General features: G+C 45.4%; 1 protein-coding gene across 2 annotated transcripts in view; it reads right to left on the reverse strand.

The window, feature by feature from the left end:
- ASTN2 (astrotactin 2) overlaps nucleotides 1-25,179 on the reverse strand; it is a 608,691-nt gene that overhangs the window by 9,474 nt on the left and 574,038 nt on the right. The gene's annotated exons all lie outside the window — the stretch shown is intronic.

A 25,179-nucleotide genomic window follows, 5' to 3' on the forward strand; every position in this document is an offset into this window, starting at 1 on the left:
TATATGAAGCTGTTTTCATGTTTAATTGTTTTAGGGATGGTTCACAGGAAGTGATTCGTATATGGAAATAATAAATAAATAAATAACACTGAAGACATGCTCCCAAATTCAGTGTGTCTGAAGTACTGCAGGAGAGCACACACTTCCTTTTGCAAGGTGCATGTGGTTCTAAGCACACCATTGTGCCCTACTGAAAAAAAAAGAAGGCTAACACATGGCTCCACGTGGCATCTGGAGAGGTTTACACTGTAGAAACCCAAGATCCCCTCATCAGAAGCAGTCCAAGTAAATCTCTGAATAAGCTTTCAATTTCTCCCTCTCCCCCTTTCTTATCTGCAACCACTTCCCCGCTTTCTCTATTCTTAGCTAAGTGGTGCAAAACAAGCAAGCAAGCAAGCAAAGAAAGAAAGAAAGAAAGAAAGAAAGAAAGAAAGAAAGAAAGAAAGAAAGAAAGAAAGAAAGAAAGAAGGATCCTGGGCTGGCTTTGACAAAGTGCAGATGGTCCAAGCTGCCCAGTGTCAGGGCACCTGCTGATGGAAGGCAGACAGTTGTGCCCTTGAAGAGGAGCGGGAATGGCTCTTTCCGAAAGCAGATGCAGCTCAAGTGGGATTTGGATGGTAACTTTCTGATAGCAAGTTGACCCCTCAAAGTTCCTTTACCTGTGACAAAAGCAACGCTCCATTCTGAGCATCTCAGCAGGGACACAGCCTGTGCAGTTCATTCCCTTCCAGATCCCCACAGTGGGAACTGACTACACCAGGGGTGGAGTAGAATGCCACATTTCCTTCCAGGGGCCATGTTCTGGGATGGGTGGAGCCAGAAGCAAAAGTGGGCATAGCAATTAAACTTAACTTTACCTTTGTGCAGTGGGCTGGTTTCTACACACACTCACACACCACTCTCTGTCCTCCATTCAGGCAAGCAATAGGCATCATCAGAGTTTGGGAAAACATTCCAGCCAAGAAAAAGCACTCCCAGAGGGTGCAAAGCAGAGCCAGTGAAGGGTGTGGGCTGCGGAGAGTTTGGAGGGCTAAACAAAGAAGGAGGGCTTCCTTTGACCCATGGGCCTCCAGTCCTCCACCCCTGGTCAATACTTTTTATTAACCTTGGGGTTCCTTACTCACTGTGAACTGTTCACACAAGGAAAGCAGGGAGAAATGTTGGACAGCCAACATGGGGCACAAAGGAAGGAGTGGAGTTCATGGGAATTTTAGTCAGAATTTGGTTGGTCCCTCTCCCTTTTGCAGGCGTCAGAAATCTGAGAGCTTGGAATCCTTAGTCAAGCCAACCTGATGGTCACAATCGGCTACATGTAGGCAGAACACATGGTTAGCCACAGAAAGCTGAGCAGGACAGCTGCTCTGCTTTGCTGGGGGAATCGTTCCAGTTCTTTAAATACGATGGGTAGCCAGGCATAGCCCTTTTAAACTGTCAATCTGAATTTTGCAATATTGGAAGGGGGGGAGAAAATGCTATGGGGATATATATATGTATGGTGATGAGATGAAAGGGAGAGGCACTGAGAGAGAGAGAGAAATCATATACCGAGAAAGGGATAATGCAATCAGGCACCAGATATGTAAATATGCCCATTAGGCTGTAAAAAAGGGTCTGAGGACACACAGGCTCTAAAGTATGTTCGGAGTGGAGGGTATCCAGGCTCTTCAGGGACAACTGGATGGAGAAGCTGGTTTGCATGTCTGTGTATAAGGGCTCTGCTGGATCAGGCCAGTGGTCCATCTAGTCCAGCATATTCTCATTGTGGCCATCCAGATGCCCATTGGAAGCCATTAGTATGATACCCCCCCCTTGCTATTCTCAGCAACTGGTACACGACCTCCAACGGTGGTGGGATCCATTGGAAGAATAACATTACAATCTTGATTAGTTGCCATGGACAGCCTGAATTTGTCTAACCTTCTCTGAAAGTCACCCAAGATCGTGTCCATCACTACCTCTCCATGGGAGTGAATTCCGCATAGGAGCATATGTCCTGAGGAGGCACCACAGATCTGTTGCCTCAGCTTTACCTGTGACAAACTGTGATCCTTAATGAGAAAGACCAAAGCTCAGCAACAGAGCATAATTCCGCATGTGGAAGGTACCTGGTTCAAGCTCTTGGAGATGCTGGATAGCTACTGCCAGTGGAAATATGATGTTGGATAACACCTCCCATCATTCCTGGCCGTTGGCCATGTTGGCTGGGGCTGAGAAGTGTTAGGAGTCCAGCGACATCCAGAATGTCTATAGGCTCCCATCACTAGGGTAGATAATACTAGGCTAAATGGACCAATGGGCTGGTTCAGTACAATAATGTGCACCTATTGTGGAGAAGGTCCATAGCTTAGCAGCAGAGCACTTGCTTTGCATGCAGAAAGTACCAGATCCCAGTCCTTGGCAGCTTCAGTTTCATAGCTGCCAAGTCTCCCGTTTTCCCCGGGAAATCCCCATTTTTCCAGCTGTTCCTAGCTGAAAAAATGGATTTTTTTGTTTTCCCCCGGTTTATTCTGGTGCGACGGCCATTTTGGAACTAGGCGGAGCATGCTCAGAAGCGACTTTTGATGCTGCTCTGCCCAGTTCCAAAATGGCTGCAGTGCGACTTTCTCTGACAGCAACTTGGCAGGTATGTTCAGTTTAAACGGTACAGTTGGGGGAAAGGACCCCTAGCTTTGCATCTTCGTTTGCAGTTTGTGGAGTCAGCTATGGTGAGTGAGCAGCATTGTGGAAAATGTAAAGGATGGCTAGATTTGAGATATTTACATGAAGAAGGTCTTAGGCTCAATCACCAGCATCTCTAGGTAAGGCTGGGAGAGACTCATCTGCAAACTCACTTCCAGACAGTGTAGACAATACTGAGCTAGATAAAACAAAGGACTGACTTTGTAAAAGGCAGCTTCTTGTTGGCCCTAAGCAGTGAGACCCTGCAAAGGTGCTAAGACCCTGGAGGCTGCCCAAGGATGCCAGGTGCTGAGGAAAGCACTGCCCCCTTAATCCTGGACTCCAGCACAGATGCTCCTCAGCAACAATGGGTCCTCCTCTGCTCTTTTTCAGGCCGCTATAGCTGCCTTAATGTGCCAGCACAACTAACACACCCAGCTTCTATACACCTGTGGAGAGATCCTGAAAGAAAATTGGAGAGAAGTGTGGATGAAAACTGACTTTGTATGCATCTTCCTTGAAAAGTTTTCCTTAGTAGAGGCTGTGAAGCAGAAACAACTTGCTCTTGGCAGGAAGGACCAGATTCTGTCCCTCCCTCCCACCCACCCACCCACGAAAAAACCCACATCCTTCTCTTTTTCTCTGGGAACTGCGTGGTCTTCTGGTACCTTATTTTCCTTTTTGGAAAAAATATATATGAAAAGTCTTGATCTTCATGTAAAAGCTGCTTGCGGTGGATGACTAGGTCTCGCCTTCTATGACATCTCGTTCCCTCGCAGGGTCTGTGCAGCTGGATGGGCCCAAATATTAAGAGCAGAGTGTTCCCAGCAGCATAAGCACGGCTATATGGGGCCCCACATCTGAAGGGATTGGACCATGCCAGAGTTTATTGCGTACAGAACAAAATGAAAGGCACAGCCCAGGAACAAAGGCAGGCTGGTGTGTGTTTGTGTTTCAGCAAGATCTCTCCTCCTAGCGATAACAGCTGCCTGGGGTTTTTTTATTTGGGTGGGGAGACAACTATTTTGCAGAATCCAGCTCAGCCTTCAGATCACAAAGGCAAAAATAGGCAAAATATTGGGGCTCAGATCATTGGCTGCAGGCTGTGAAAACAGGCATTTCACCACTGGCCTGGTTTCCAAGATGTGTCAGCATCCCTGATCTGTAGTAACATATAAAGGTCTGTACAGATATATGGAGACAATTAGACCCACCCCATAGAGGCACCACTCCCTCCTCCCCAGCTCTGCCTTTTGCCACTATTTTTTGGTCCAACTGCAGTGGTGGACGTCACGTTTGGGGAGAGGGAGAGGGAGATGCAAGATAGACCCAGTAAGCTTGAAACCAGCCTGTCCCTGCTCTAATTTACTGTTTGGCACAAGTTGTCAGGTGGTGCCAATCTGAAGAGGTCAGTGAACAAGAACAACATGTTGATGGGCAGGGGCTGTCCATGCAAAAGAACCAAGGTGGCATGCTGTGAAGGAATATGCTATTATGAATGCACTGTCTATCTCCTGCTGCAGTGAAACCTTCCATAACAGTGAAATCAGCAGCACAGAGTCATTGCTCTGGTCCTCTCACCATCCGAGGTGTAATCTGCAGAAGGTGATCCATTAGGGTGAGTGGGGCATTGCCCTGCCAATCTCAGTCTGTCCTCAGCTAGCCCTTCCCTGCCTTCCTTCCTACTTACAACCAGTGTGAGTGTGTGTGTGTGTGGGGTGTCTGTTAGCTTCTGGCTCCATCCTCTTTGTGTTCTCCCACTCATAGAACTCCACAGGGAGAAGGGGAATAGGCGCAAAATCAAAATGAGTGGCTCTGGCTCCACCTACTGTTTGTGCTGCTTGTCTTCTGCCCTACCAATCCCAAGGGCCAGAGCACTCACAGCAGCTAGGTTCTGGACCTGGGGTCCCCCACTCCAGGTCTACAGAGCTAGCAGGGGGAAAAGAAGGAAGAAGCCTACCAACAGGAAGCTGCCCCTGAAATTGATGGGGAATTTCACACCCACCAAAGATCTAAGAAATCTCTCCCCCTCCCCACCCCCTCCAATTCTTCACCTGCCAAAGAGACTACAACATTTGGGCACCATTTGGGTTCAGCGCTACTTCAGAGCTTCACAAAATAAGTTTATGTTCGTGGTGTGTGTGTGTGTGTGAACTGTGCGATGTCTCAGGAAAACCAAGCAATGCAGCTTTCCCCCGGAATGTCAATGTAGTGTGCCCTCACCACTGTAAACTCCTCAGATATCTGTGCAAAAATGTCTACTCAGAGGCTGCTCAATTTAAAGTATATATTTATACAAATATAAATCAAAGCCACAAAAATGCATTTCCTCTGCTTCATGGCAACTCTGTGATTCAGCATAATCACGGATCAGTAAATCAACACAAAAAACCTTCTCACTGTGCCAATAAAATAAATGGAGTCTTTTTCTTGGATTTTGGAATTTCAATGGGTGAAGCATATTGACAATGCCACAATAAAAGGAAGCTCGTAAACAGATCCACTTTGCATACTCATTCAGTTGTGGTAGCTTGTCATTGAGGATGGGGGTAAATTCTATGAGGGGAGAACAGGATATCCCTGTGGCTATAACCGCCACAAAAACTAAGCAAATCAGCAGTGGAAAGAGGTTGGAGGGAGAGCTTGCCCAGTGCTTTTTTTTCTGGGGTACGCAGGGATACTTATACCCCTAAACATTTTGTGAATCTAATAATAATAATGATGATGATTTATTATTTATACCCCGCCCATCTGGCTGGGTTTCCCCAGCCACTCTGGGCAGCTTCCAACAGAAAAATAAAATACAGTAATCTATTAAACATTAAAAGCCTCCCTAATCAGGGCTGCCTTCAGATCTAAGTTTGTCCTCATTGAGGGGCAGTATTTCAATATAAGTAGGAAAATGAGGGTACCCCCTAAACATTGTTTTTAAAGAGGGGGGAAGCACTGCTAGAACCTGAGAAGAAATTGCCAAAGCAAGGTTGGGGAATCTGTTGTCCTAGAGTTACAGCTCCCATTAACCCCAACCAGTATGACCAATGGTCAGGGATTGTGAGTCCAAAGACATCTGGAACACCGCAGATTCTGCCCCAGAGTAATTGGGGGGTAATATCCTGTAGCTGCTATGCTCAACAGGAAGCTATGGGCAGCTACAGATATTGGCTTTAGGGCTTTGCAGATCGCTTTTTGATGCCCTCAGCAGGCCCATAACTTGACAAAATTATATATGGCGGAGATAACAGTGCTCAGATTTGCAGGAGTACAATTATCCACATGACAATTATGAGCTATTTCAAGGCTGATAGCATCTGGAACTGGCAAAACCCCACAATGATGCATAGAGCTATATCCTAGTGATACAACCTCAACATCACAATTTGCTGTGTTCCAATCAAGGAGGAATCACCATGTTCAGATGTTCTATACTGCTACTCCAGAGGCTGCTAGACATGCCAGAAGCAGTTCCATGTCTTCTAGGATTCACCATCTCTTTCAGTCAAAGCATTTGATGAGCATTTTGCAAATGCTGCTTCAGCTAGCCCTCAGGCCAAAGGTGCCCTGAATAAAAGTTCAATGTTAATGCTGAATCCATTAGTCAAAGGTTACAGCCTATCAGCTTTTTATAGTTCTAGTGCTGGAAGTGCCTGAAGACACATCTGAAAGCTGTTTAAAAGCTCAAGACCCCTTAAGTGAGGGGGTCTCCAGGGATTGGCATCAATCTGACAGCTGGAGGTGGTGCGAGGAGAGAAGGTTCATCACAATGAGCAAAGGAGAAAGAAAATCAATATCCTCCTCTTGAAGTAACCAAGGAGATGATGCAGTAGGGGAGGCCCTACAGGAAGCACAGCCTTTGAAGACCCTCCCCAGATGGGCCCACCTTATAGTGCAGCATTGTGGCCTGATTATATAAACTAAGGGCTCATCCAAACTTCCACTTGTCCCGCCACTTTCCCCCAGGAAAACCTAATATTTACTCCTGAATCAAAGCTATCATCAATTGGGTGTTCTGTGGATTGATAGAAAAACATTCCTTCAGTAGCACCTTAAAGACCAACTAAGGTTTTTTTGTTTGTTTTTTTGGTATGAGCTTTCGTGTGCATGCACACTTCTTCAGATACACTAGAAACAGAAGTGTCAGACCCTTATATATATACAGAGGGTGGTGGTGGGTGGGTGGGAATGGGAGATGGGCTGATGGGAGTGGTAAACCTGAGATGGCTGTTAACGACTGCTGATTACTGCAATTAGTCCTGGGGGGGAAAAGCAAGGGCTGAGGCGCTAAAGAAAGCTTGATCATGCATAATGAGATAAGAATCCGATGTCTCTATTCATCCCAGGTGGCTCCATGGTTTTAAGCTTGGTAATGAGTTCCAATTCAGAAACTTCTCTTTCCAGTCTTGATGTTTGCTCCAAAGGAAAGTGGCGAGTCAAACAGGAAACCACTCAGACCCATGCCTAAAAAGCATGGGACAAGTGGAAACCTTGTCAGACCCATGCTTCCTAGGCACAGAACAAGTGGAAATGTGGATAACCCCTAAATCTGACGGGCTTTATGGTGCTGCTTCAGAGTGATAGAAATTGCTCCATGTCCCTTATATGGCACTGGCTGGATCTGGACATATAAAAAAAAATCAGTTAAATGTGTTGGAAGCTTCATAAATGGAAATCCCGCTGATGAAAAATAGGACTCTACAGCACCATCTGACGTTATAACACAGAGAAAGCGCTTTTTCTTTACTAATTAGCTGAGTACGCTGGCGGAGGAAGGTAAGGCCGAGGGGAGCTCACTGCCCCCAGCACCATTGGGGAGGGGGGTGCCATCGCGGCCGCCCTCCCGGACACACGCGGCACACCCTCCCTATTGTGCCAGACACACGCCCCCGTGGGCAGTGCCACGCACCTGGGACACGTACTAGCCACGCACCTGCCTGCTCTCCACTCCCAGTACCAGAGCATGCAGCTTCACCACTGGCTGAGTCCACTGATGTGCAGTCAAAATGTGATTTGATGTATCAAATCACCAGGCTGCCACCACCACCCCTTGTCAATTGGGATCGCCTTGGAAACAAGCCTGTTTGGTGAAAAATGTTGGTACTGCTGCAGCTTGGGGAAAGAACAGCTGCAAACCATGCTTGGGCAATAGACAACTTCTCTTATATGTGCAATCTATTTTGCACCTGGAGTGTTTTTGCATGGCAAGAATATGTACTGGACTCTGGTGATGCCTCTTGCTTGCCTGGATGGAGGACAGAGAAGTGAGTGTCTGTGTTTGTAAACTAGCCTACTGTACAAAGGCAACATTTATATTCTGCCCCCCACCTGGCATGTGGCTCTCAGAAGTATACCCAGAAAGGAATGCGGCTTTTGGACTGAAAAAAATGTTTCCACTCTTAGTTTAAGGGAACAAATAAATAGGCAGTGAATTGCATTGAAGAATTAATTTTCTTCAGGGGTTCCTTAGTGCTAAAAAACACTGTTAAATGTGAGGGAGCTTGTGCACTAGGGCTTTTCAGAGTGCAAGACTGACTGACTGAGAGGCCAAACAAGATGGTACATGCATCTAATGTCTTGCCTGGTCCTGAAAAGGCAGAAGAAAACCTACTTTTTAGAAGTGGAAAACAGACATGGGTTATGCATTTGGGGGAGGGGGGTAATAAAGCACTATACATATTCTAGTTCTTAAAAGTTACTCATAACAAGTTTCCTTAGGGGGTTGTGGAATCTCTTTTATTGGACATTTTACAGAAAAAGTTGGACATGCTCTGTGTGGGTTGCTTCGCAGTCTGCTTACAGAGTTAATATATCCGGATTGTTAACCTGGGATAGCAAACACTTGTCTGTAAAAGCAATGAATCTAGGAACATCCCAGTACCCCTACCCCTGGCTGATTGCTTTGGGTAATCATTCAGTGATCATCAATTTTGAAGAAAGAGGAATCAAAAGAGATCCTGCTTTTTTAATTTTCCAATTGGGGTATCTTATGTCAACTGACTACAACAATTGATGTGTGCCTTGAACACACGAATGAGTCATTTGATACGCCAGAATGTGTAAGCATGCACATAAGTCCTCAGATATCAATGTAAGCAAGCTTCAGGACAGGAGGTTGAATTAGATCATTGCTTTTCAAAGTGTGGTTCCTTGGAATCCTATCAGGCTACAATGACACAGCTATATTCAAAAAGTGCAGCAGAACATTTCTCTAGATCAAGGACAATGAACTTTTTTTTCTCATCCAGGAGACCACATTCCTTTCTGCGCAACCTCCCAGAAGTGTTGGACCTTGGCATCTCAAATTTCAGTGGCACCCTGTGTGACGCCAAAATCCAGTGCTCCTCTCTTTCAACTTCCACTGGAGTAATAGTGGTGGAACCTGCTCTGGCGCTCCAGAAGCTCTGTGCCTGGAGGGACCATACCAGCCACACTCCCCTGGAGCCGCCTCTCCTCCCAGGAACCACATGCCAGTGTGGCAGAGCAAAAAAATGTAAATGTAACCTGGAAAAGGAGCAGCAGAAAGAGTCAGTGGGTGCCATATCCTCTCTTGGCTCTGACCTTGCTTATGTGACCCTGACAGTGTTATAATGTTCAGAAGATGGTCTGTCCAGGTACAGATTTCTCCATATGCACACCTGCACGAGACCACAATAATGTGCCACTCCTTAGAAACTTACTTGGGTTCCTCAATTAAAATATTGGGAATGGTGGACCAGCTTCCTTGAAAGGCAGCTTGCTCACCACTACTACACATTCTTTTTCTGCAATGCACAGCTGCAGCAGTGTTGGGTGTGGTGCAGAGCGCCCTTTGAGAATTAAAAGTGGTTTTAGAGATGCATCACTTCCCAATTTTGCCAGGAGATATCTCCATTCACAGATGACGATTGTTGTTGTTTTGAAACAATGCAAAGTTTACAAACACCTGTTCACTGGACAGGAAAAGCACACATGATCCAACTCTGGTGTTAGTTCTCAGAGGCCAATGTGAACTGAGCATGCATTCTAGAACATATCCCAACATCCTTTAGTATGCATAGGGGTTCCATTAGTTGTTTACTTGAGCTAGTGTGGTGCAGCACAGGGATGCAGAACCAGTGTCCCTCCAGACACTTCTCATCAGCCCTAGGCAACATGGCCAGTGGTCAGGGATGATGAGGAGTGGTAGTCCAGCAGCATCTTGAAGGTCACATGTTCCTCATACCTTGAGTAGTGGATAGTGTGTGGGACTTAGATCAGGGAAACCTAGGTTTGAATTCATAATCATCAACACTATAGCTTTACTCAACCCAAGCTACAGGATTGTTGTGATCCAACAATAATGGAGAAGGGGGCTCCCCTGAACTGCATAGAGGTCTGGGGACCCCTAGGGGTCCAAAGAAAACACACAGGGGGTCCGCGGCCCAATCCCGTGCTACCCCCCAACTAATTTTTTTTTGTCATTTTTGTATGGTAATATCACCAAAATTATGGTCTGTTTTAGCGCCGTGTGATTTCTCAATATATTGGCCATCATTTGTTTTGAAATAATGATTTTGGCCTGGCAGTACGCAGGAATATATCACTCCTTGTGTGAGGGGGAGCAGGCCAGCCAATTTCAAGGCACTGCTGAACAATGATCTCGGCTGATAACACGGCTGATCTGAGCTGTCTTCCCTCACGCTGAGAGAGAACAGGGCAGCTGATCGCCCTCACTTCAAGTCACCGTGACACTACCTTCCCCTGGCACTGAGGTGGAGCAGCTTTTCTCAGCCAGCAGGAAAGCAGCCACAGTGGATGTGCATTTTCACTGGCTGCCACCACTGGCTGCCCTGCTGATAGCAGCTTGATAGTTCCCCTTCCCCATCCCTTCCCCCTCAAACCATGTGGTGGAGTGACTCTGCTTCCTCTCCTCTCCCCACCCATTTAATCTCCACAGCTGCTTCTTTCCTCACTCCCATGCCTGATCTACAATTTCAGAGATCGTGATATATCAGAATATTGCAATATTTATCTGCTGATACACCACGTGTTGAAAACCAGATATCAATCAGCCCTAGACTGGTGTTTTGTTTTGGTTTTTTTTTAGCTTAGAGGAAGGGGAGAATAAAAATAATAATTAAACAACATTTCCTAAAGGTAGAAAGTTTGAAGAACACTGCATTAGACAAACCATTACATCTCATCTAATTTTGTAATCCAGCTAAATCCTTTCAACCTTTACCATGTTTACACAGCAAATATGTCATGACCTGCCCTGAGTTTTTAGGATAGGGTACAGCAGAGTTTGGAATAAACAAACACAATGGACAAGGAGGAGAGAATGAAGTGGTGGGCAGGGGTGGCCAATAAGTGGTTCTAGAAAGGGGAATGGGCTTTGCGACAGAGTTTGTTCAAGAGAAATGCCCACAGAGGATGAGGCGGTCATTGTGACTGGTTGTAGACAAGTCTGCTATGTTGGCCCAGAATAGCATTTCCCTTTAACAGTAAACTCCCCTTCTCTGCATCTCTTTGCAATGGGGAAAAGCACATTGTGCAAGTAATAGCTGGCAAGGAATCCACATGAATGCTATGATCTAAGAAAGGAAAAGCTGGGCCGTCAGGGAGAGGAAAACAAACAAACAAACTTCGAAGCTGAATTAAGGTCAAATCAATAATCACTGTGTGCATGTCAGGATGCGCTTGAAGTTCAGAGTAGATTTGGAAAAGGGCACTTGCTGCTTCAGGCTCAATGGGGTTTACACATTTCTGGTGAGCAAAAAATATATATGTGCCCCTCTTTGAAGTGGAGCAGATGTCTCCCCCCCTTTTTTTTACAACATGGAATGATAATCAGGCAAGATACATCACAGAGATAGCCAAATCTAGCAGAGACCTTCAATGGTAGAGATCTGCTGCTACAGAATATTTGTCCAACTTGACCAGGGACACCTGTGGCCCATTGTACTACAACTCCCATCATCCCTGGTCACTGGCCATGCTAGCCAGGGTTTATGGGAGTTGAGAGTCCTGTAACCTCTAGAAACCCAATGTTCCCCATCCTTGAATTAGCCCATATTGTCTACTCTGAATGGCAGTAGTTCTCTGGGTCTCAGGCAGAGGACTTTCCTGTCACCTGCCATCTGACCCTTTCTAAAAACTGAAATTGCAAGGACTGGTTCCTAGGACCTTCTTCAAGCAAAGCATGTGATTTACCAATGGTTCACCTAGCCAGGCTCCATAACATGCATTCCCACCTGGAGCCTGCCTTGTATCATTAGGGAGGTTTAGTCCTGCCTTCATGTAAAGGGTGGGATACAGCAAGTCAAGGGAGGCTACCTGGATATGTCTTTTAGGGAGATGCAATTAAAAAGACATCTGTTTATGGAGATTTTACATACAGTAGTATCAGGGAGCTGCTTATAGTAGTGGCTAGGTACTGGAGCTTTGAGATGGATTAAAGTCTTACTTCCAACACAAAACTCGATGAGGTGGCCAAGCCGCTATCATTCAGCTTCAGGGCTCTTCCAGATGGTCTGTTTATTCAGCATGCAATCTGATTTGCTTGCACAAAGTTTAAGTGGTGGTCAAACTATGTCTGATCTTCCTTGAGCATCCATTCTGATTGATTGCATGGAGGTTACATGACAATGAGCATTGATCCTGTATTCATCTTGATTCGTTTGTAGGGTGTTTGCTCATCTTCCTGTTAATCATTTGTTCACCCCACTGTCCAATGTATTTCCCAGTTACATTCCAACCCCTCAAAAAGTCTTCTTTTTAAGTCGATTTGTTGTGCTGGGGCAACACAGCACTTCAGTCTACTTACATTGCAGAAACCTAAAGTTCCAATCTCTGTTTGAATTCTTCTGTGGCCTGTGGTCTGTTACCCATAATATGTGGATGATGAGACTTTGCAGAGTAGTTAGGATTTCTGAGTTGGGACACTGTATGCAAAGTGCTCTGAAAACTTCAAAAATCAGTGGCTAAATTGAATGGTATACTGTATCATCTCTCCAATCCAGTCCATACATGTGGTGTGCCCATCTGGCCACCAACTTCCTTGGATGTTGATGTGTGTGAGGGGGCTTAATGTTTACATTCATATTACACATGGAGAAAACCTGACAGCTGACAACATGTTCTGTGAGTCTACACACTTTGGATTTTAGGCATGTCAGCTGCATTTAAACACTACAGCCACTTGGCAACATTGGGAAAGGGAAGGCAAACTAGGTGGGCAGAGAGAATGCTCCTATTCTCATACATGTGTATTAGGGAGAGGTACCATACTACGCAGTTTCATATCCATGCTGAGCGCTATCACTATCTAATCCAATCCAAACCATTGTACACTGAGCAGGGATATGTGTGCCATAGGTGACTTAAAATGCATCTCATTATTGCACCCTTCCCTCCTGCTTTGCAACAGCTTATGGACAAGAACTCCCAGGGAAAGGGTTTCTGTGCAAATACCCCCTGTGCTTCATATAGCATCTTCTGTTCTACACAATATATTTTCATTATGTATATCACTCTTCCTAACACTACCCTCCTGTTCATTTCTGCTCAAGTGATGGAGTCCCCCCCCCCTGCTATCATTAAACACTCCCACCCTTTTCTTTGCATTAAAATCTACTTGTGGGCAGGGGGGGAGAAGAGTTTCGCTGTGTGTGAGAGAAGACGCTCCCTCATCACTGTCATTGTCCTGACCGTAGTGAGAGCTCTCCATATAATCTGAACCACATTGCTGGCTGATCTGATAGAATACCCGGTAAATAACCTTGACTCCAGTGGTCAGGAAAGGTAGGGATCCTATATCTGAGCCCATGAATGATTCACACACACAAGTCACAGATGGCAGTTTCAGGGGGTTGATGCCATGCAAGGCTAGGGAATCTCTATGGGGTTCAGATTCCAGGCGTACGCCAAAATAAATTCATTAGCTCCCCTCCAAAGGTCTGCAGAGGGCAAGAGGGCTCCAGTGTATAAAGGCAGCTCAACAGAAGCAGGGCCTACCCAATGATTTTAAAGACTGGGCAATTATAGAGGGACCATAGCTCAGTGGTCATCTTTGGCCACCTCATGAGAAGAGAAGACTCCCTGGAAAAGACCCTGATGTTGGGAAAGACTGAGGGCACAAGGAGAAGGGGACGACAGAGGACGAGATGGTTGGGCAGTGTTCTCGAAGCTACGAACATGAGTTTGACCAAACTGCGGGAGGCAGTGGAATACAGGAGTGCCTGGCGTGCTATAGCCCATGGGGTCACGAAGAGTCGGACACGACTAAACGACTAAACAACAACAACAAGCTCAGTGGTAGAGCACATGAGCAAAAGTTCTCAGGTTCATTTTCCAGTGTCCTTGGATAAAAAAATATCTTAGGCCTTCGATGTGTGTGGTTTTATCTGTGTGAGAGAGGGAAGACTTTTCCTGAGACCTTGAAGAGCAACTGCAATATTGGATAAGGTAGATTATAGCTCAGTGGTAGGTCTTGTTTGGCATGCAAGGGGGAGTTTCCATGTTCAGTTCCCAGGTTCTTCAGTTAAAACTTTCAGATAGCTGGTGATAGGAAAAATTTCTGGCCAAGATCCTGGAGGGCCAGCTTGAGTAGAATAGTGGTGTTTAGTGGGCGGCAGCGGGGGTTAAGATTCTTAGATACAGAAAGGCATTTTCAGTTGGCAGGTGGTTTTGCTTTGTGCTTTGCCATCAGCAGATCTGGAAGGTCAGTCTGACAGGCTTGTCTTGGAACTTGATAATCTGTCTTTGTGCAAGTGGCTCAGTTGAGATGTTGGTCCTCCTTCCTCTATACTGTAACTTTTATGGGGACAGAAGATCCCAATTTATCTACCCAGTATTTTCTCTACACATGACAGACTAAGATGAATTATGTGTTTTAATAGTGAAGGCATGCTCCAACCCCCAAGATTATACAGAAAACAAAACCACGTTCTTCACTGTAGCCATCAAAACCAGACCACAATTATGAAAAGGAAGATGAGCTTGGTGTCAAAATGGTCCAGTTTTTAAACTTTTTAAATCAATCATGGATTTTGTTCATTCTTGTTTTGAAAAATGATTAATTTGCAAACAAGTATAACTAGGATTGTATGCAGCATTCTCTGTCCACAAGGGCAAGGGCTCTTTAAATGTTTCACAAGGAATACAATGCAACAGCTGCGTTAGTGGAAACCTGTTGCGCAACAGATCACACTACCATTTGCACCACTAGGAACCTGCTTATACATTCTCTTGCACAACAGTGTTCTGCTGGTGCAAAACGTATCACAGAGGAACCGATATACCTTATTGGCTATCTGAAAAAGGTTGTCTATGGTATTAACCAAAGTGGGAGGTGCTGGAATCAATGTTTGAATGAAGCCCTTATGAGCCTTGGGTTCAAAAGGAGGGTGGCAGATCCATGCCTATACACCAGGGGGACTGGTGGCAAGCATCTGCTGCTCCTAGTTCTTTGTCGATGACTTGTTAGCGAAGGGCACCACCCAAAGAGAGAAGGTCGGAAGAGAAGAGAATTGTTTCAAGCTTCTCCAACTTTGCTCTAGTGACAGGTGTATAACAGTTTCTATGTGTGTTCCCCGCTAGGGACGGTGGAAAAATTAGATGCAGTTTGCACTTTCCGAAACATGAAAACCAAAACACAGCCATTCTTAGTAAACTGTGGAATATGCATGCAATAAATAAATAAATAAATTGATTTAAAGGTGAAAACAGGGGTGTAAAATGGGGCTGAAGGATAGAAGAAAGAAAGGGCTCCAGCAATGAGGCTGGGAAGGTGCAAAGGGAGCTTGGTAGCTGCATGGTGTGGAAAGGGGAAGCTCTAGGGGGGATTCATGTGGGGACAGTGGTAGTGGGATACAGCCCCTATAGAGGTACATCACAAATACATATTCAAAGTTAATCCTTTCAAGATGTTTCTTAAGAAGCAATTCATACTATAGATAAATAAATTTAAGAAGATAGTTAAGAGCCGCCAGGGCTCAAACTGGGAGACTTTGGGTTCGTGACAAGCTGCCTCATATGGCGAGTCATCAAACTGCACATTTCTGCATCTGTCTCAGTAATTTACTGTAGTTATCTTCAGGATATGGACTCAGCCCACACAGGCTGGCCATTAGGTCCTCCTGAACAAGAATATTGGAGGGCTTTCTGGTCACTCAAGCAGACTTTGTGAGTTATTTTGCAGGAGGGATTCTATCACATGCTGGAAATGCAAGTTTGCATAATTAAAAGAGTTCTGTCACAACAAATCTACTCTTAAAAAAAACAAAACTTCTTTTGTTTGTTTACAGTCAGGAAAGTTACAGGGCACTGCACTAAATGCTGGATAAATGGCTGATTGACCGGAAGACGTATAATGCCTGTGAAAACAAGTAAGAATGAACACACAATAAAGAGGGGACATCATATTATCTCCATGTAAGCTTTGTGCAGGCAAATCAAGGTGAATGATCACTAAACATGTCAACTGGCGGTACCCTGTTTTGCGCTACTAGGTCTTCTTCAGTTCTGGCATGTTACTGTATCCCTTTCACTGCTCTACTTCTTTATCTTTGGGGCCTGACTTCCCTTTGGTTCCAGATCACCTCAAACCATTGCCCTGTGGTCCAGACAAACTTGTGTGAAGACAGCACATCTGTTTAGGATGCAGTGGACCGTTCAAACTAAGAACGTTTCTGGTTGTAGGGTATAAAACTGGGAGAAGGGCAATATGTCAGTGATTTGGGGGGGATGGTGGGAAAGGTCACCAGAGCTCTTTACAGTTCTAATTGGCTGGTGGGTGCCATCTTCTTTCCCCCATGTTTATTGGAATGGGGCATTTTGGGAAAGACAAAATGACAGCTGTCAGCTGATGAGTACTGCAAGAAGCTCCTGCGACTTTCACCTCACCCTCAAAATGGCAAAAGGGGGGAAGTGTTTCTGCTCCCTCTTAACCCTACAACTCTACCACCGAATTCAGGCTAAACAGCTGAACTGTCGAAAACTCAGCCAAGACCTAGTTTCAAATCGAATAGGCAAAGAATGTGAATACTTGGATTGCCTCTGTCGTTGCAGATTCCATGGGTTGCACAACAAAAGCACACTATTATGTATGGATGCAAATGCCTCTTGTTTGAGGAATTCTTTCCCCCAACCTCCCAACATGAGAGAGTTCCTATTTATACAAATAGTTTGATTTTTTTTTTAAAAAAAAATGCAGTCTCAGAAACCAGACAGACAGAAAAGGGAAACCCACAGGGGTATTTGATCCCGGCAGAAGTATGTGCCGCCTCTGACCAAGAAAACATCCTCTTGTGGCAGCACCACAAAATACGAGAGCTTAACTGATTGCAAAACCAAAGAACAAAGTGACATGGTCGGATGGAGAAAGGAATGCGAAATCTTGGAAGCTTCTGGAAGAGCACCCAGCAACCCCAAACCACCCCTGGCTGTGCAGTGAACCAATGCTTCCAGCTGGGCAGTGCCAGGCTGAATGCAGAAGAACGTCCTTTTGGGTCCGGCCCAGCTGTCCAAGCAGCCAAACATCCTGTCTCTGAGGGGAGGGAACAGATGTTACTGTGGAAGTGCTCAGTGGCACTTGGCCAACCATGGAGTGCTCTGGGTCTTAACTGAGATTTGCTTCAAGTTATTGGGCAATTGAGGCTTTGGGGACTGTCCTCAGCTAAATAAAGTAAACCTGGGTGAACCTGACTAATGGCCACTGATGCTTCCCAAAGAAAATGTGAACAAGTCTTTTCCCAGCAATGCTGGAGGAAGAGTTATTTTAACTGAAGCTTGAGTTTTGAGGATGGGAGATGAATTGAGTGCTTCTTACAGGAACAGTACAGGTAGCTTGGTTCAGCCAAATCACATTGAAGCTGAATTTACTATCTGAAAGGGTGTGACAGTATAATTCAGAGGCCGCTGTGGATAAGGGAGGGGTTGGTGTCAGATTCTGTCCTTCTGCAATGGCAAGGCAGAATGTTGCGCAAATGGCTTCTCGGAATTCTCCACCCCTATTTGTGGGCAAAAAAACAAAACCAAATGAAGTCCATTAAAAAAAGCCTTTCTAGTCCGGCATTCTGTTCTTACAGTGGCCAAGTGGATTATTTATATGGGTCAGGAAGCATCCCTTGACTCCTTCTGGCCTATTGCTTTCTTGGCTGCTATTCCCACCCCACCCCCCACCTTGCCTAGAGCTGGATAATGGCACGCAAGGCTGAACCTCCTGCTCTTGCTGCCCTTGAGGTCGCCAGTTCAATACCCAATGCAGGTCAAAAATTTAGACATTAAATAATTTTGTTCCATAGCAATCCAAACCGTTGCAAGAGGCAGAAAGAATAAAAACCAATACTTCAACTGATCCTGGATGCTCCCATAATTATCCCTAATTATTTGTTCCACAACCATGAATGCTGTTTTGAATACCATTTTCCCAAGTAAGGACTCAATGGAAGAGAAGCTTCCATATTGTTCAAATGGGGATGTAATTATGCCCTTTCCCTGCATAGGCTTCCTTGCTATGTGTCTTCCCAAATGAACACCATGTGAAATCATTTTTCAATTCTGTCTGCATTTCAGCGAGAAACATACAACTGAGCATGGGATGCCAATCTAAACCTTGGCCCATCCTGTTAGCCATCCCTCTGATAGCCGTAGACATAGGAAACATCTGTTCTCATATTGCTCAGTCGTGGGAGAAAACCCATTGGGTGGTCTCAGGAGATTGAGCCAAATCCCCCTTGGAAGGGGTTGTTGTTGAGATACGATGCAAGTGAGAATCACAAACCAGGTTTGCCTGCTGGAAGAAACAATGACTAATAATTTACCTCTCTCTGAAGCCTGTAAAAAGGGAATGAAACTTCAGATAACATGAATGCCTCCCACCCTAATCCACTGCCTACTGAATATAGGTTTGCACCAGATTTGAGAACTGATTCTCTGGAATGGTAGACTGGGAAGGAGAATGCTGTGTTGCCCATCTGTCCCAGAAAGGGGTTAGGAAAAAGAGAGAAGAAAAGGAGAAAAGGAAACATATGAATGGCCTTGGACGGCACCTATCATTCAGTGTGGTGGAAACATTGGGTCTCAAAAACCTTGAGTTGTAAGAATGCCTTGCGCAGCTGGGATGGGTCCAAGGGTTGCTATCAAAGCCTGATAAGCGGCGACAGCAGCTGGACTTGGAAGCGAGTGGGAGCGAAGGGGCCGCAAAGACGTAATGCTTTGCGTAAATGGGAGATTAGATGGAAAATGGAGGTCTTTTTTCAATTAGAAAAAGGAAAAGGGGGAAAAAAGCAGGCTGGGGGGAAGTAAGCAACAGCACCCTTCTGGAGATTGAACAGAAATGGCACTTCTTGTGCTTGTGGTGTTTGTTTTTCAGTTGTTGCAAAAAACAAAACCCTGCAGGGCAAAAATAATGCATACTGCAGGTGTCAGTGAGGAGGTCCTTTAATATGGTTAACTGATTCTTGGGTCAAGTGAGCTCACGCTGTGACCTTGTCCTTGGAGAGCTGCTTTGGACCACCTCACAGAGTAGGCTTGCAGGCTCTCCTTTGCTCAGGGAAATGGATCTGTAAAAGTGTTCATTCAAGGCCAACTTAGAAAAATAAGTGTGTGTTTCTTTGTTTTCTGCATCACAAAACGACACACTTCAACAAAAACAACAACAATGTATCAATAATAATGGCCAGAGTAATCCAGGTGGATTTCGCATTCTGAAATTGATGAAGGTTGTTCCCAGATTGACAGTATTTTTCTGGAGGGATTCAAACACATGACGGAAATGTAGGTTTGCACAACTGAAGAGGATTAGCACAACAAATGCACTTTAACAACAGCAAAGAAGTTAGGAAAGAGAGGGGGCATGCACTGAAAAGTTGGGATGAACCAACGCTTAATTGGAAGGTGCATAACCACCAGGATGACTGTTCATTGTCATATAACCTTCCTTCAAACCAAGCGGAAACAAAGACTCTGTGAGGACTGGATGTCATCTAAGCTCCGTATAATCTTTGTGCAAGCAAATCAGGATGTGTGCTCAATAAACAGGTCGCCTAGAGGAGCCTGAAGGCAAACGGTGTTGTTCCCCCTCACCCTGCATCTTTTAAGGAGGTGCAGCATGGGGAGAAAAGGGAACATACATAAATTGGCACTGTGGTCTAAACCACTGAGCCTAGGGCTTGCCGATTGGAAGGTCAGCAGTTCGAATCCCTGCGACGGGGTGAGCTCCCGTTGCTCGCTCCCAGCTCCTGCCAACCTAGCAGTTCGAAAGCACGTCAAAGCGCAAGTAGATCAATAGGTACCGCTCTGGTGGGAAGGTAAAACGGCGTTTCCGTGAGCTGCTCTGGTTTCGCCAGAAGTGGCTTAGTCATACTGGCCACATGACCCAGAAAAACTGTCTGCAGACAAACGTCGGCCCCCTCGGCCACTAAAGCGAGATGAGCGCTGCAACCCCAGAGTCGTTCGCGACTGGACTTAACTGTCAGGGGTCCCTTTACCTTTACCTTTATGGATGGCTGTGTGGTAGAGATGGGGGAGAAAGGCAAACCTAGCAAACATGCTTTTTGAAGCAATACACAAACCAAAATCCACCCATTCTTCAAAATTTGGCTCACTTTGACTAAAGAACTGCATTCAGCCAAGAAATGCACACAGATTCAGGTGAAGTTCCCTTATAAATGCATATATTACTGATCACCTTCCTCTTCCAACAAGCCATCTAAACTGAGAACTTTCCCAGTCAGCATTTGTACTGAGATTGTTCTTAACATGTTTTATTGTTTTAACTCTTGTTGCTTGCTGTGCTAGGCTCCTTTTAGGAGGAAGGCTGGAGCATAAATTTAATAAACTGTATTAGGGAAAATAGCATGCCAAAGTGCTTTACATTAGAGGAAATTGCTTTGCAACTATATTAGACAAAACTGCATACATAAATGTGTAAATTTGGTATATTAGGCAAAATTGCATACATAAATGTGTATATTTGGAGAAATTCACACTAAACTGCTGATTAATTTCCCTGAGATCTTTTTTTATAAGAAAAGCGCAATTGATGTGGAAATATGGAGAACTGAACTCAAGACTGGAAAAATGAGAAATTGAAGTTGCTGGAGTTGCCCATTCCAGCTCAATAGTAGAGCACATAGCTTTGCATGCAGAAGATGCCAGGTTCATTTAGCACTAAACTAAATGTGCCAGTGATCTGATAGTGTAAAGCAGCTGTGTACAGTATTCATATTTTACAAAGGAGGAGGGGACTTAGCCTTATTCTCACAGCTTCTATGACACTGCCCTCTTGTGGGTTTGTGCTACACAGTTCACAACTTTGAGCTGAAAAACAATGTTGTGCCTCTTTTGATATGCTGGCCAGCACAGCCAAATCCATGGGTGCATTTCTCACTATTTGCTTTTCCTCACAACAGGAAGAACTAAACCCTGGAAAAATGAAAAATTCAAACGACATCAACTCTACTCCATGGGGCAGGGGGAGCGAATCCTGCCACTTTAGCCTTGGCAGAAATGGGAATGAGGTTGCCAAACATCAATAAAGATTCCTTCTCTAAGGAGGATGCTAAGGAATGAACACTTATGGGTTATACAGAAAGTGAAATCACCAACAGCTTTTGCTGTCCCTGACTTAGATATCTCCCTCCCTCCACTCTCTTGGATAGATATAAGATTAAGGAAATGTTTTGTTTAATTACATTATCTTGCTGGACATGGAGGAGGCATAGAAAAAAATGGAATTAAGATAAAACCAGTGAGTTGTTCTACCTCTGATGGAGGGTTAATGACTAATGAAGGGTTATTAAACTATCAACAGACAGAACTGCTAACATTTCGCAGAAAGGGAGGGCAATCAACAATGTTCTCTTCTCCTTGGCTGGAATATATCTAAATGTCTCAGCTAATTTGTCCTCCCCACTTTAGTTCAAAGCCAAAATCATATCTCACTTGCTTTCCCTGTCCTCCTCCATCAGCCCAAGGCAGCACACACATCCACACCTTGGACATGGCTGGGGAATCCTATGAGCTTTGTAACAAAAATGCAAAGAATGTTATTTCATTTGTGATATTGTAAGGAAAAGTCAAAATGTGTTGTGGGGAGCAGGAAGAAGAAAAGGAACTTTAAAAGTTCAGCTTCTTTTCCTACATCAAACTAAGAGTTGGAGACAGGGCTACAAGAGACATTCAGGAATGGCCCTACTATGAAACATACATCAGGGGATGGGAAGCCTTTTTCTGCCTGAGGGCCACATTCTGGGCAACCTTCCAAGGGCCAGTGGTGGGCAGGGCCTGAGGCCAAAATGGGCAGAGCAACACATATACATTTGTACTGTAGGTCAGCTTTTATGCTCACACATACACATCTTCATTCAGACAAGCCGGAGTACAAGGTCACGTTCCAGCCAGCCAAGAAAACTTGGTGGTACAAAGCAGAGACAGGAAGGATGGTGGTGACAGAGTTCTGAAAGGGCTGGCTTACACCAGAAGCTAAGAACAATGGTTGCCCTGACTGCCAATGAACTTAGCTTGGGAGCTTATGACAGCAATGAATGGCAAGGGGACAATCTTGAAGGTTCTGACGAACCATACATACTACACAGTTATGGACCTCCAGGATTCTGTCCTGGTCCATATAACAGGGTGGTAGAAAGGCATGAGGGTACTGAGCAAAGAGAGTCTTCCTGGGCTCTTCGTTTGTTCTCTTTATCTGACCCAACTTGATGGCTGTGTATAAAGAAAACCTCCAGCTTGCTGGTGTAATTAGGCCCAACATGGGTTCCTGTTTGGCCCACAAAGCTATTTCCCCCTCCCAAACCACACCCACCTGCCTATACCTGACCTCATACATGACACTAGGTGTAGGACTTAAAGTGGGAGCTTAAAGTGAACTTCTGATTGTCCCCCTGCAAGTGAAGTACCTTGATCAGCACTGGCAGGGAGCCACACTGGGATCTGCAGCATTAGGTGTCATCAGGAATTATCTATGTAGTCATGGGGGCTTGATATGAGAACTGTTGGCACTGACAGTGCACCTGTAAAGGGGCTTACTGTGAGCCATGCAGGTGCAGCTTGAACGCAAATGGGGCTCACAAAGTGTCTATAGCAAGTCCCTTTGAAGTTGTCCCCCTGGTGTCACAACGACACCAGGTGACTGGTGGGTGGAAGAAACACTTGCCAAAGAATTCCTGTGGGGAGAAAGTTCTTGCCACTCCTGATGTGGAGTATATGCGTGTTTGCCAATATGCACAAACTATCAGAGCTCGAAGGGGGGTCATGTAAGGCCATGCAGTCCAGCATTTTGCTCAATGCAAGGATCCCAGATCTCTGCCTAGAGAACATCAGCAAAGCGAGAGAGCCTGGCTGCCTCCAGGAACTGTTTCCATGGGCAAACTGTTCTTACCATCTAACAGATCCTCCAAATGCTCTATAATTTAAGCCTGCTAGAGGACAACACAGTGCATTTCCTTTTTGAGATCCCCATGCCCACTGCCATCCAAACAACACAACCTTCCTTTTCTCTGCTGCCTGCAAAGGAGCAAAACGGCACTAGCCGAGGCAGTGAAGGCTTCCAAGATATTGTCTCCTGGAGGTAATGACGCATGACTGTATAATCACACCTTCCCCCAGCAGTGCACAGTGGGGCAGGTCAGCTCCACAGTGAAGTAGCCAATCTGGCCCAGCACAGAGAAATGTGCAGCAGGAGGTTGAAGGACTGAGGTCTCCCATGAGATAGCTTCTGCATTATTTCCAGTAACACGTAGGCCAGCACTTGGCAGAAGCACCAGAAATTAGGAAGGTCGTGAAGGAATGCAAATAAGGAAAATCCTGGGATTTAATCTAACCTACAGCTAATGTAGTCTTGAAGCAGGAACTCTGTGGCAACTGACACTTCTCTTCCACCTGTATTGTTGGAAGGAGAGGAGTGGGTTGCAGGAAGAGATGGAGTGGGGCATGAAGTCTCCCTCTCCTACAAAAAATCCCAACTCCATTCTCTCAGCATCCAGTTTATGGCTCCAGTTCTAGGAATACTGAAGTAGGTTCAATAGGTTGACAACTCATAGAAGTGCATTGTTTAGAAGGATGCGAGTGGGAAGGAACAGTCTCTCCTGGTATAGGGCAGCTTGCTTATGTACATGGTGGGCTGGGTCTCATGGGCACAGCATCTGTCAGAAGAAGGTCCCAGATTCAATCCCCAACATCTCAAGGTAGGGCTGGGAAAGACTTCATTGTCTGAAATCTTGGAGAGCTGTTGGCCAGTCAGTGTAGACATTACTGAGCTACCTTGGCTTATCACTCTTCAACCTACCATGCTAAATACCCTGATAACCTTTTGGTTCTCCAGAATACTGAAATTGATTTGGAAAAGGAGAGTGAAGCACTGGGGTAATATGGCAAGCAATCGGAAGAGAGACCAGGAACTGGGGTACCATCTGTTCCTCTAATCTCTTTTAGCCCTGCCCCCGCATATTGCCTAGCAGGGGGTGCTTTCTGGCAATGATTCCCCCCACAATACCCGTTACCCAATTCTTTCAGCCAGTAGTGGCAAGGATTGAAGCTGGTACTTTCTGCATGCAGAGCAGGTGGTCCAAGGCTTCAGCCGGAAGGAGCTGACCTTTATGAGCCTTTTCTGCAAGAAGAGCCTCCATTTCTCATCCCAGGTAGACAACAGCCTAGCTAGCTTGTTCACAGGCATCTCTCAAAGAAATGGCTAAGCAGAACAGAGGCCTTTAGAAGCCTCTGCTGCCCAACACAATGACCACTGCTTCCACTAAAGCAGGCCCAAAGGTTGCCATGCTGGGACCCAGTTTATGGGCCTCTCCAAGTGCAAATAATTTACTACTACTACCCTACTACTACTACTATAAATTTACTACTGCATACTGTTGGCAAGCTTACTCCTCACAGTTAAATAGGAAGCTGAATCAGATTGCTGGGTGCATCTAGTTCAGTAATATCTATGCTGACTGGCAACAGCTCTCCAGGGTTTCACAGGAGTCCTACCTGGAGATGCCAGGGATTGAACATCAGACCTTCTGCAGGCAAAGCAGTCTAGCACTGGACTACAGCCCGTCCCCTCTCAGAGGTTCCCCCACTTCCAAAGAAACTGCAATTGAAAGTAGAGTAGGGAGGGATGGAGGGTCACTGAGCAGAATAAGCTGGTGGGCCCTCAAATTCTGAAGCAAGTAAAATTTAACCGTCTGAAGAGTGGTGAAGACTGGTGCATGGGACAATTAAGGTCATTAGTGGGTATGCATAGGATTGCACTGTTAGACTTCCCATTTACACATTTTAACTATGTGATCTCCCCTTCCCTAGCTGGTACTCGACACAAGCTGCCTCTGACAGTGCAGGTGGAACACAGCCTTTGTGGCTAATAGTAATTGATGCAGCAGGTCTGGAGGAACCTGTCTCTCTCCATTATGTTACAGGACTACAACTCCCATGAGCCTCAGCCAATCAATGTTCACGGTTGCTGGAATATGTAATATTGAGGGGCACAGGTTCCCCAAGCCCTAATCTACAGGTAAGACAGCTTCAACATGAAAGAGAACATATTTTTGCCAAACT

Source organism: Zootoca vivipara, chromosome Z2 (assembly GCF_965207765.1).
Source record: "Zootoca vivipara chromosome Z2, rZooViv2.hap1.1, whole genome shotgun sequence".
Lineage (NCBI taxonomy): Eukaryota > Metazoa > Chordata > Lepidosauria > Squamata > Lacertidae > Zootoca > Zootoca vivipara.